The 10000-nt window shown below is 48.2% G+C and overlaps 15 non-coding genes and 1 pseudogene across 15 annotated transcripts; all 16 read right to left on the reverse strand.

Moving 5' to 3' along the window:
• Positions 1-14: 14 nt before the first annotated feature.
• On the reverse strand, positions 15-132 carry LOC127141574 (5S ribosomal RNA). The gene has a single exon (XR_007812090.1). It is a non-coding gene; the product is annotated as a 5S ribosomal RNA (ribosomal RNA).
• A 472-nt stretch (positions 133-604) lies between these two features.
• On the reverse strand, positions 605-721 carry LOC127141585 (5S ribosomal RNA). Its single transcript, XR_007812101.1, has one exon. It is a non-coding gene; the product is annotated as a 5S ribosomal RNA (ribosomal RNA).
• Positions 722-1214: 493 nt separating this feature from the next.
• LOC127141577 (5S ribosomal RNA) lies at positions 1215-1332 on the reverse strand. The gene has a single exon (XR_007812093.1). It is a non-coding gene; the product is annotated as a 5S ribosomal RNA (ribosomal RNA).
• A 479-nt stretch (positions 1333-1811) lies between these two features.
• Positions 1812-1929, reverse strand: LOC127141578 (5S ribosomal RNA). Its single transcript, XR_007812094.1, has one exon. It is a non-coding gene; the product is annotated as a 5S ribosomal RNA (ribosomal RNA).
• Positions 1930-2161: 232 nt separating this feature from the next.
• On the reverse strand, positions 2162-2280 carry LOC127141553 (5S ribosomal RNA). Its single transcript, XR_007812069.1, has one exon. It is a non-coding gene; the product is annotated as a 5S ribosomal RNA (ribosomal RNA).
• Positions 2281-2762: 482 nt separating this feature from the next.
• Positions 2763-2880, reverse strand: LOC127141576 (5S ribosomal RNA). Its single transcript, XR_007812092.1, has one exon. It is a non-coding gene; the product is annotated as a 5S ribosomal RNA (ribosomal RNA).
• Positions 2881-3374: 494 nt separating this feature from the next.
• On the reverse strand, positions 3375-3493 carry LOC127141564 (5S ribosomal RNA). Its single transcript, XR_007812080.1, has one exon. It is a non-coding gene; the product is annotated as a 5S ribosomal RNA (ribosomal RNA).
• A 495-nt stretch (positions 3494-3988) lies between these two features.
• Positions 3989-4107, reverse strand: LOC127141575 (5S ribosomal RNA). Its single transcript, XR_007812091.1, has one exon. It is a non-coding gene; the product is annotated as a 5S ribosomal RNA (ribosomal RNA).
• A 494-nt stretch (positions 4108-4601) lies between these two features.
• LOC127141586 (5S ribosomal RNA) lies at positions 4602-4720 on the reverse strand. The gene has a single exon (XR_007812102.1). It is a non-coding gene; the product is annotated as a 5S ribosomal RNA (ribosomal RNA).
• Positions 4721-5214: 494 nt separating this feature from the next.
• On the reverse strand, positions 5215-5333 carry LOC127141588 (5S ribosomal RNA). Its single transcript, XR_007812103.1, has one exon. It is a non-coding gene; the product is annotated as a 5S ribosomal RNA (ribosomal RNA).
• Positions 5334-5814: 481 nt separating this feature from the next.
• On the reverse strand, positions 5815-5933 carry LOC127141554 (5S ribosomal RNA). Its single transcript, XR_007812070.1, has one exon. It is a non-coding gene; the product is annotated as a 5S ribosomal RNA (ribosomal RNA).
• A 482-nt stretch (positions 5934-6415) lies between these two features.
• LOC127141555 (5S ribosomal RNA) lies at positions 6416-6534 on the reverse strand. The gene has a single exon (XR_007812071.1). It is a non-coding gene; the product is annotated as a 5S ribosomal RNA (ribosomal RNA).
• Positions 6535-7028: 494 nt separating this feature from the next.
• On the reverse strand, positions 7029-7147 carry LOC127141556 (5S ribosomal RNA). Its single transcript, XR_007812072.1, has one exon. It is a non-coding gene; the product is annotated as a 5S ribosomal RNA (ribosomal RNA).
• Positions 7148-7627: 480 nt separating this feature from the next.
• LOC127141587 (uncharacterized) lies at positions 7628-7746 on the reverse strand (annotated as a pseudogene).
• A 1146-nt stretch (positions 7747-8892) lies between these two features.
• On the reverse strand, positions 8893-9010 carry LOC127141579 (5S ribosomal RNA). Its single transcript, XR_007812095.1, has one exon. It is a non-coding gene; the product is annotated as a 5S ribosomal RNA (ribosomal RNA).
• A 481-nt stretch (positions 9011-9491) lies between these two features.
• On the reverse strand, positions 9492-9610 carry LOC127141557 (5S ribosomal RNA). The gene has a single exon (XR_007812073.1). It is a non-coding gene; the product is annotated as a 5S ribosomal RNA (ribosomal RNA).
• Between the last annotated feature and the right edge of the window lie 390 nt (positions 9611-10000).

The following is a 10000-nucleotide window of genomic DNA, read 5'->3' on the forward strand; positions in this document are numbered from 1 at the left end:
AAGATGGGACAAAAAGCTTACGGCACCTGGTATTCCCAGGCGGTCTCCATCCAAGTACTAACCAGGCCCGACCCTGCTTAGCTTCCGAGATCAGACGAGATCGGGCGCGCTCAGGGTGGTGTGGCCGTAAGCCACAGCGGCTGCTGAAGACAGACCCTTTATACGTGCCAAAATAACACTGGCAGATCTGTTATTTCACATAGCAATCAACAAATGGGGATTTTCTCTAACAGTCAACAGCAAAACTAAGAAATAACTACTCCACCCAACAAGAATTTCCGTATGGCCTGATCAAACATTTGGCTCTGTTCCAAGTCCATTTTCGTCCGAAATTGCTCAAACGTACATCGGTGAGCCACACGTCCTTGTGGACGACGTATTGGGTCATTGTGCCAAAACCCAGACTGCGCTCATTCATTCGGCAGCAGTGCAGACTTTACAGAGGTGACTTTCCAGCGCCTAATACCGATTGCGAAAGCGACGTGACATAAAACAGAAGTGCAAAACAGAGCGTGAAATACAGGCTGCAAAATAAAAGTAGTTTGGCGTGCCCTGTCTCAACTACAGAGGAAGCGGCATTCTGCTGCTGTAAGATAGGACAAAAAGCTTACGGCACCTGGTATTCCCAGGCGGTCTCCCATCCAAGTACTAACCAGGCCGACCCTGCTTAGCTTCCGAGATCAGACGAGATCGGCGCGCTCAGGGTGGTGTGGCCGTAAGCCACAGCGGCTGCTGAAGACAGACCCTTTATACGTGCCAAAATAACACTGGCAGATCTGTTATTTCACATAGCAATCAACAATAATGGGGATTTTCTCTAACAGTCAACAGCAAAACTAAGAAATAACTACTCCACCCAACAAGAATTTTCCGTATGGCCTGATCAAACATTTGGCTCTGTTCCAAGTCCATTTTCGTCCGAAATTGCTCAAAACGTACATCGGTGAGCCACACGTCCTTGTGGACGACGTATTGGTCATTGTGCCCAAAACCCAGACTGCGCTCATTCATTCGGCAGCAGTGCAGACTTTACAGAGGTGACTTTCCAGCGCCTAATACCCGATTGCCGAAAGCGACGTGACATAAAACAGAAGTGCAAAACAGAGCGTGAAATACAGGCTGCAAAATAAAAGTAGTTTGGCGTGCCCTGTCTCAACTACAGAGGAAGCGGCATTCTGCTGCTGTAAGATAGGCAGGAAAAGATGGGGACAAAAAGCTTACGGCACCTGGTATTCCCAGGCGGTCTCCCATCCAAGTACTAACCAGGCCCGACCCTGCTTAGCTTCCGAGATCAGACGAGATCGGCGCGCTCAGGGTGGTGTGGCCGTAAGCCACAGCGGCTGCTGAAGACAGACCCTTTATACGTGCCAAAATAACACTGGCAGATCTGTTATTTCACATAGCAATCAACAATAATGGGGATTTTCTCTAACAGTCAACAGCAAAACTAAGAAATAACTACTCACCCAACAAGAATTTTCCGTATGGCCTGATCAAACATTTGGCTCTGTTCCAAGTCCATTTTCGTCCGAAATTGCTCAAAACGTACATCGGTGAGCCACACGTCCTTGTGGACGACGTATTGGGTCATTGTGCCCAAAACCCAGACTGCGCTCATTCATTCGGCAGCAGTGCAGACTTTACAGAGGTGACTTTCCAGCGCCTAATACCCGATTGCCGAAAGCGACGTGACATAAAACAGAAGTGCAAAACAGAGCGTGAAATACAGGCTGCAAAATAAAAGTAGTTTGGCGTGCCCTGTCTCAACTACAGAGGAAGCGGCATTCTGCTGCTGTAAGATAGGGACAAAAAGCTTACGGCACCTGGTATTCCCAGGCGGTCTCCCATCCAAGTACTAACCAGGCCCGACCCTGCTTAGCTTCCGAGATCAGACGAGATCGGCGCGCTCAGGGTGGTGTGGCCGTAAGCCACAGCGGCTGCTGAAGACAGACCCTTTATACGTGCCAAAATAACACTGGCAGATCTGTTATTTCACATAGCAATCAACAATAATGGGGATTTTCTCTAACAGTCAACAGCAAAACTAAGAAATAACTACTCACCCAACAAGAATTTTCCGTATGGCCTGATCAAACATTTGGCTCTGTTCCAAGTCCATTTTCGTCCGAAATTGCGTACAAAGCCAAAGCGACGACCAAAAAGCTTACGGCACCTGGTATTCCCAGGCGGTCTCCCATCCAAGTACTAACCAGGCCCGACCCTGCTTAGCTTCCGAGATCAGACGAGATCGGGCGCGCTCAGGGTGGTGTGGCCGTAAGCCACAGCGGCTGCTGAAGACAGACCCTTTATACGTGCCAAAATAACACTGGCAGATCTGTTATTTCACATAGCAATCAACAATAATGGGGATTTTCTCTAACAGTCAACAGCAAAACTAAGAAATAACTACTCCACCCAACAAGAATTTTCCGTATGGCCTGATCAAACATTTGGCTCTGTTCCAAGTCCATTTTCGTCCGAAATTGCTCAAAACGTACATCGGTGAGCCACACGTCCTTGTGGACGACGTATTGGGTCATTGTGCCCCAAAACCCAGACTGCGCTCATTCATTCGGCAGCAGTGCAGACTTTACAGAGGTGACTTTCCAGCGCCTAATACCCGATTGCCGAAAGCGACGTGACATAAAACAGAAGTGCAAAACAGAGCGTGAAATACAGGCTGCAAAATAAAAGTAGTTTTGGCGTGCCCTGTCTCAACTACAGAGGAAGCGGCATTCTGCTGCTGTAAGATAGGGACAAAAAGCTTACGGCACCTGGTATTCCCAGGCGGTCTCCATCCAAGTACTAACCAGGCCCGACCCTGCTTAGCTTCCGAGATCAGACGAGATCGGGCGCGCTCAGGGTGGTGTGGCCGTAAGCCACAGCGGCTGCTGAAGACAGACCCTTTATACGTGCCAAAATAACACTGGCAGATCTGTTATTTCACATAGCAATCAACAATAATGGGGATTTTCTCTAACAGTCAACAGCAAAACTAAGAAATAACTACTCCACCCAACAAGAATTTTCCGTATGGCCTGATCAAACATTTGGCTCTGTTCCAAGTCCATTTTCGTCCGAAATTGCTCAAAACGTACATCGGTGAGCCACACGTCCTTGTGGACGACGTATTGGGTCATTGTGCCCAAAACCCAGACTGCGCTCATTCATTCGGCAGCAGTGCAGACTTTACAGAGGTGACTTTCCAGCGCCTAATACCCGATTGCCGAAAGCGACGTGACATAAAACAGAAGTGCAAAACAGAGCGTGAAATACAGGCTGCAAAATAAAAGTAGTTTGGCGTGCCCTGTCTCAACTACAGAGGAAGCGGCATTCTGCTGCTGTAAGATAGGCAGGAAAAGATGGGGACAAAAAGCTTACGGCACCTGGTATTCCCAGGCGGTCTCCCATCCAAGTACTAACCAGGCCCGACCCTGCTTAGCTTCCGAGATCAGACGAGATCGGGCGCGCTCAGGGTGGTGTGGCCGTAAGCCACAGCGGCTGCTGAAGACAGACCCTTTATACGTGCCAAAATAACACTGGCAGATCTGTTATTTCACATAGCAATCAACAATAATGGGGATTTTCTCTAACAGTCAACAGCAAAACTAAGAAATAACTACTCCACCCAACAAGAATTTTCCGTATGGCCTGATCAAACATTTGGCTCTGTTCCAAGTCCATTTTCGTCCGAAATTGCTCAAAACGTACATCGGTGAGCCACACGTCCTTGTGGACGACGTATTGGGTCATTGTGCCCAAAACCCAGACTGCGCTCATTCATTCGGCAGCAGTGCAGACTTTACAGAGGTGACTTTCCAGCGCCTAATACCCGATTGCCGAAAGCGACGTGACATAAAACAGAAGTGCAAAACAGAGCGTGAAATACAGGCTGCAAAATAAAAGTAGTTTGGGCGTGCCCTGTCTCAACTACAGAGGAAGCGGCATTCTGCTGCTGTAAGATAGGCAGGAAAAGATGGGGACAAAAAGCTTACGGCACCTGGTATTCCCAGGCGGTCTCCCATCCAAGTACTAACCAGGCCCGACCCTGCTTAGCTTCCGAGATCAGACGAGATCGGGCGCGCTCAGGGTGGTGTGGCCGTAAGCCACAGCGGCTGCTGAAGACAGACCCTTTATACGTGCCAAAATAACACTGGCAGATCTGTTATTTCACATAGCAATCAACAATAATGGGGATTTTCTCTAACAGTCAACAGCAAAACTAAGAAATAACTACTCCACCCAACAAGAATTTTCCGTATGGCCTGATCAAACATTTGGCTCTGTTCCAAGTCCATTTTCGTCCGAAATTGCTCAAAACGTACATCGGTGAGCCACACGTCCTTGTGGACGACGTATTGGGTCATTGTGCCCAAAACCCAGACTGCGCTCATTCATTCGGCAGCAGTGCAGACTTTACAGAGGTGACTTTCCAGCGCCTAATACCCGATTGCCGAAAGCGACGTGACATAAAACAGAAGTGCAAAACAGAGCGTGAAATACAGGCTGCAAAATAAAAGTAGTTTGGCGTGCCCTGTCTCAACTACAGAGGAAGCGGCATTCTGCTGCTGTAAGATAGGCAGGAAAAGATGGGGACAAAAAGCTTACGGCACCTGGTATTCCCAGGCGGTCTCCCATCCAAGTACTAACCAGGCCCGACCCTGCTTAGCTTCCGAGATCAGACGAGATCGGGCGCGCTCAGGGTGGTGTGGCCGTAAGCCACAGCGGCTGCTGAAGACAGACCCTTTATACGTGCCAAAATAACACTGGCAGATCTGTTATTTCACATAGCAATCAACAATAATGGGGATTTTCTCTAACAGTCAACAGCAAAACTAAGAAATAACTACTCCACCCAACAAGAATTTTCCGTATGGCCTGATCAAACATTTGGCTCTGTTCCAAGTCCATTTTCGTCCGAAATTGCTCAAAACGTACATCGGTGAGCCACACGTCCTTGTGGACGACGTATTGGGTCATTGTGCCCAAAACCCAGACTGCGCTCATTCATTCGGCAGCAGTGCAGACTTTACAGAGGTGACTTTCCAGCGCCTAATACCCGATTGCCGAAAGCGACGTGACATAAAACAGAAGTGCAAAACAGAGCGTGAAATACAGGCTGCAAAATAAAAGTAGTTTGGCGTGCCCTGTCTCAACTACAGAGGAAGCGGCATTCTGCTGCTGTAAGATAGGCAGGAAAAGATGGGGACAAAAAGCTTACGGCACCTGGTATTCCCAGGCGGTCTCCCATCCAAGTACTAACCAGGCCCGACCCTGCTTAGCTTCCGAGATCAGACGAGATCGGGCGCGCTCAGGGTGGTGTGGCCGTAAGCCACAGCGGCTGCTGAAGACAGACCCTTTATACGTGCCAAAATAACACTGGCAGATCTGTTATTTCACATAGCAATCAACAATAATGGGGATTTTCTCTAACAGTCAACAGCAAAACTAAGAAATAACTACTCCACCCAACAATTTTCCGTATGGCCTGATCAAACATTTGGCTCTGTTCCAAGTCCATTTTCGTCCGAAATTGCTCAAAACGTACATCGGTGAGCCACACGTCCTTGTGGACGACGTATTGGGTCATTGTGCCCAAAACCCAGACTGCGCTCATTCATTCGGCAGCAGTGCAGACTTTACAGAGGTGACTTTCCAGCGCCTAATACCCGATTGCCGAAAGCGACGTGACATAAAACAGAAGTGCAAAACAGAGCGTGAAATACAGGCTGCAAAATAAAAGTAGTTTGGGCGTGCCCTGTCTCAACTACAGAGGAAGCGGCATTCTGCTGCTGTAAGATAGGCAGGACAAAAAGCTTACGGCACCTGGTATTCCCAGGCGGTCTCCCATCCAAGTACTAACCAGGCCCGACCCTGCTTAGCTTCCGAGATCAGACGAGATCGGGCGCGCTCAGGGTGGTGTGGCCGTAAGCCACAGCGGCTGCTGAAGACAGACCCTTTATACGTGCCAAAATAACACTGGCAGATCTGTTATTTCACATAGCAATCAACAATAATGGGGATTTTCTCTAACAGTCAACAGCAAAACTAAGAAATAACTACTCCACCCAACAAGAATTTTCCGTATGGCCTGATCAAACATTTGGCTCTGTTCCAAGTCCATTTTCGTCCGAAATTGCTCAAAACGTACATCGGTGAGCCACACGTCCTTGTGGACGACGTATTGGGTCATTGTGCCCAAAACCCAGACTGCGCTCATTCATTCGGCAGCAGTGCAGACTTTACAGAGGTGACTTTCCAGCGCCTAATACCCGATTGCCGAAAGCGACGTGACATAAAACAGAAGTGCAAAACAGAGCGTGAAATACAGGCTGCAAAATAAAAGTAGTTTGGCGTGCCCTGTCTCAACTACAGAGGAAGCGGCATTCTGCTGCTGTAAGATATGGGGACAAAAAGCTTACGGCACCTGGTATTCCCAGGCGGTCTCCCATCCAAGTACTAACCAGGCCCGACCCTGCTTAGCTTCCGAGATCAGACGAGATCGGGCGCGCTCAGGGTGGTGTGGCCGTAAGCCACAGCGGCTGCTGAAGACAGACCCTTTATACGTGCCAAAATAACACTGGCAGATCTGTTATTTCACATAGCAATCAACAATAATGGGGATTTTCTCTAACAGTCAACAGCAAAACTAAGAAATAACTACTCCACCCAACAAGAATTTTCCGTATGGCCTGATCAAACATTTGGCTCTGTTCCAAGTCCATTTTCGTCCGAAATTGCTCAAAACGTACATCGGTGAGCCACACGTCCTTGTGGACGACGTATTGGGTCATTGTGCCCAAAACCCAGACTGCGCTCATTCATTCGGCAGCAGTGCAGACTTTACAGAGGTGACTTTCCAGCGCCTAATACCCGATTGCCGAAAGCGACGTGACATAAAACAGAAGTGCAAAACAGAGCGTGAAATACAGGCTGCAAAATAAAAGTAGTTTGGCGTGCCCTGTCTCAACTACAGAGGAAGCGGCATTCTGCTGCTGTAAGATAGGCAGGAAAAGATGGGGACAAAAAGCTTACGGCACCTGGTATTCCCAGGCGGTCTCCCATCCAAGTACTAACCAGGCCCGACCCTGCTTAGCTTCCGAGATCAGACGAGATCGGGCGCGCTCAGGGTGGTGTGGCCGTAAGCCACAGCGGCTGCTGAAGACAGACCCTTTATACGTGCCAAAATAACACTGCAGATCTGTTATTTCACATAGCAATCAACAATAATGGGGATTTTCTCTAACAGTCAACAGCAAAACTAAGAAATAACTACTCCACCCAACAAGAATTTTCCGTATGGCCTGATCAAACATTTGGCTCTGTTCCAAGTCCATTTTCGTCCGAAATTGCTCAAAACGTACATCGGTGAGCCACACGTCCTTACGACGTATTGGGTCATTGTGCCCAAAACCCAGACTGCGCTCATTCATTCGGCAGCAGTGCAGACTTTACAGAGGTGACTTTCCAGCGCCTAATACCCGATTGCCGAAAGCGACGTGACATAAAACAGAAGTGCAAAACAGAGCGTGAAATACAGGCTGCAAAATAAAAGTAGTTTGGCGTGCCCTGTCTCAACTACAGAGGAAGCGGCATTCTGCTGCTGTAAGATAGGCAGACAAAAAGCTTACGGCACCTGGTATTCCCAGGCGGTCTCCCATCCAAGTACTAACCAGGCCCGACCCTGCTTAGCTTCCGAGATCAGACGAGATCGGGCGCGCTCAGGGTTTTGTTTTTTTTGCTGAATCAGACCCTTTCACATGCCAAAATATACACTGGCAGATCTGTTATTTCACATAGCAATCAACAATAATGGGGATTTTCTCTAACAGTCAACAGCAAAACTAAGAAATAACTACTCCACCCAACAAGAATTTTCCGTATGGCCTGATCAAACATTTGGCTCTGTTCCAAGTCCATTTTCGTCCGAAATTGCTCAAAACGTACATCGGTGAGCCACACGTCCTTGTGGACGACGTATCCTTCATTGTGCCCAAAACCCAGACTGCGCCATTCATTCGGCAGCAGTGCATCTTTACAGAGGTGACTTTCCAGCGCCTAATACCGATTGCCGAAAGCGACGTGACATAAAACAGAAGTGCAAAACAGAGCGTGAAATACAGGCTGCAAAACAAAAAAGTTTGGGCTGCTAAACTTAACTACAGTTAACTAGGCATTCTGCTAAAACCAAAGATGGGGACAAAAAGCCCAAACACCTGGTATTCCTCCAATCCTCCCATCCAAAACTAACCAGGCCCGACAAGCTTAGCTTCCGAGACTCAGACGAGATTCGGGCGCGCTCAGGGTTGGTGTGCTTGCCGTTAAGCCACAGTCGGCTGCTGAAGACAGCACCCTTTATTTTCACGTGTCCAAGAAATAACACTGGCAGATTTATCTGTTATTTCACCTCCATAGCAATCAACATACTAATGGGGATTTTCTCTAACAGCTCAACAGCAAAACTACAGAAATAACTTTACTCCACCCAACATAGAATTTTTACCGTATGGCCTGATCAAACATGTTGGCTTCTGTTCCAAGTTCCATTTTCGTCCGAAATTGCTCAATAACGTAATACATCGGTGAGCCTTTACATCGTCCTTGTGGACAGACGTCTTATTGGGTTCATTTGTGCCCAAACCACACCAGACTGCGCTGTTCATCTCATTCGGCCCCAGCAGTGCAGACCTTGTACAGAGGTGACTTTCCAGCGCCTAATACCCATATAGATTGCCGAAAGCGACGTGACATAAAACAGAAGTGCAAAACAGAGCGTGAAATACAGGCTGCAAAATAAAAGTAGTTTGGCGTGCCCTGTCTCAACTACAGAGGAAGCGGCATTCTGCTGCTGTAAGATAGGCAGGAAAAGATGGGGAAAATTTTCTTTTAAAAAGCTTACGGCACCTGGTATTCCCAGGCGGTCTCCCATCCAAGTACTAACCAGGCCCGACCCTGCTTAGCTTCCGAGATCAGACGAGATCGGCGCGCTCAGGGTGGTGTGGCCGTAAGCCACAGCGGCTGCTGAAGACAGACCCTTTATACGTGCCAAAATAACACTGGCAGATCTGTTATTTCACATAGCAATCAACAATAATGGGGATTTTCTCTAACAGTCAACAGCAAAACTAAGAAATAACTACTCCACCCAACAAGAATTTTCCGTATGGCCTGATCAAACATTTGGCTCTGTTCCAAGTCCATTTTCGTCCGAAATTGCTCAAAACGTACATCGGTGAGCCACACGTCCTTGTGGACGACGTATTGGGTCATTGTGCCCAAAACCCAGACTGCGCTCATTCATTCGGCAGCAGTGCAGACTTTACAGAGGTGACTTTCCAGCGCCTAATACCCGATTGCCGAAAGCGACGTGACATAAAACAGAAGTGCAAAACAGAGCGTGAAATACAGGCTGCAAAATAAAAGTAGTTTTGGCGTGCCCCTCTCAACTACAGAGGAAGCGGCATTCTGCTGCTGTAAGATAGGGATCAAAAAGCTTACGGCACCTGGTATTCCCAGGCGGTCTCCCATCCAAGTACTAACCAGGCCCGACCCTGCTTAGCTTCCGAGATCAGACGAGATCGGGCGCGCTCAGGGTGGTGTGGCCGTAAGCCACAGCGGCTGCTGAAGACAGACCCTTTATACGTGCCAAAATAACACTGGCAGATCTGTTATTTCACATAGCAATCAACAATAATGGGGATTTTCTCTAACAGTCAACAGCAAAACTAAGAAATAACTACTCCACCCAACAAGAATTTTCCGTATGGCCTGATCAAACATTTGGCTCTGTTCCAAGTCCATTTTCGTCCGAAATTGCTCAAAACGTACATCGGTGAGCCACACGTCCTTGTGGACGACGTATTGGGTCATTGTGCCCAAAACCCAGACTGCGCTCATTCATTCGGCAGCAGTGCAGACTTTACAGAGGTGACTTTCCAGCGCCTAATACCCGATTGCCGAAAGCGACGTGACATAAAACAGAAGTGCAAAACAGAGCGTG

The sequence above is a fragment of the Lates calcarifer genome, unplaced genomic scaffold, assembly GCF_001640805.2.
Source record: "Lates calcarifer isolate ASB-BC8 unplaced genomic scaffold, TLL_Latcal_v3 _unitig_5662_quiver_1860, whole genome shotgun sequence".
Lineage (NCBI taxonomy): Eukaryota > Metazoa > Chordata > Actinopteri > Centropomidae > Lates > Lates calcarifer.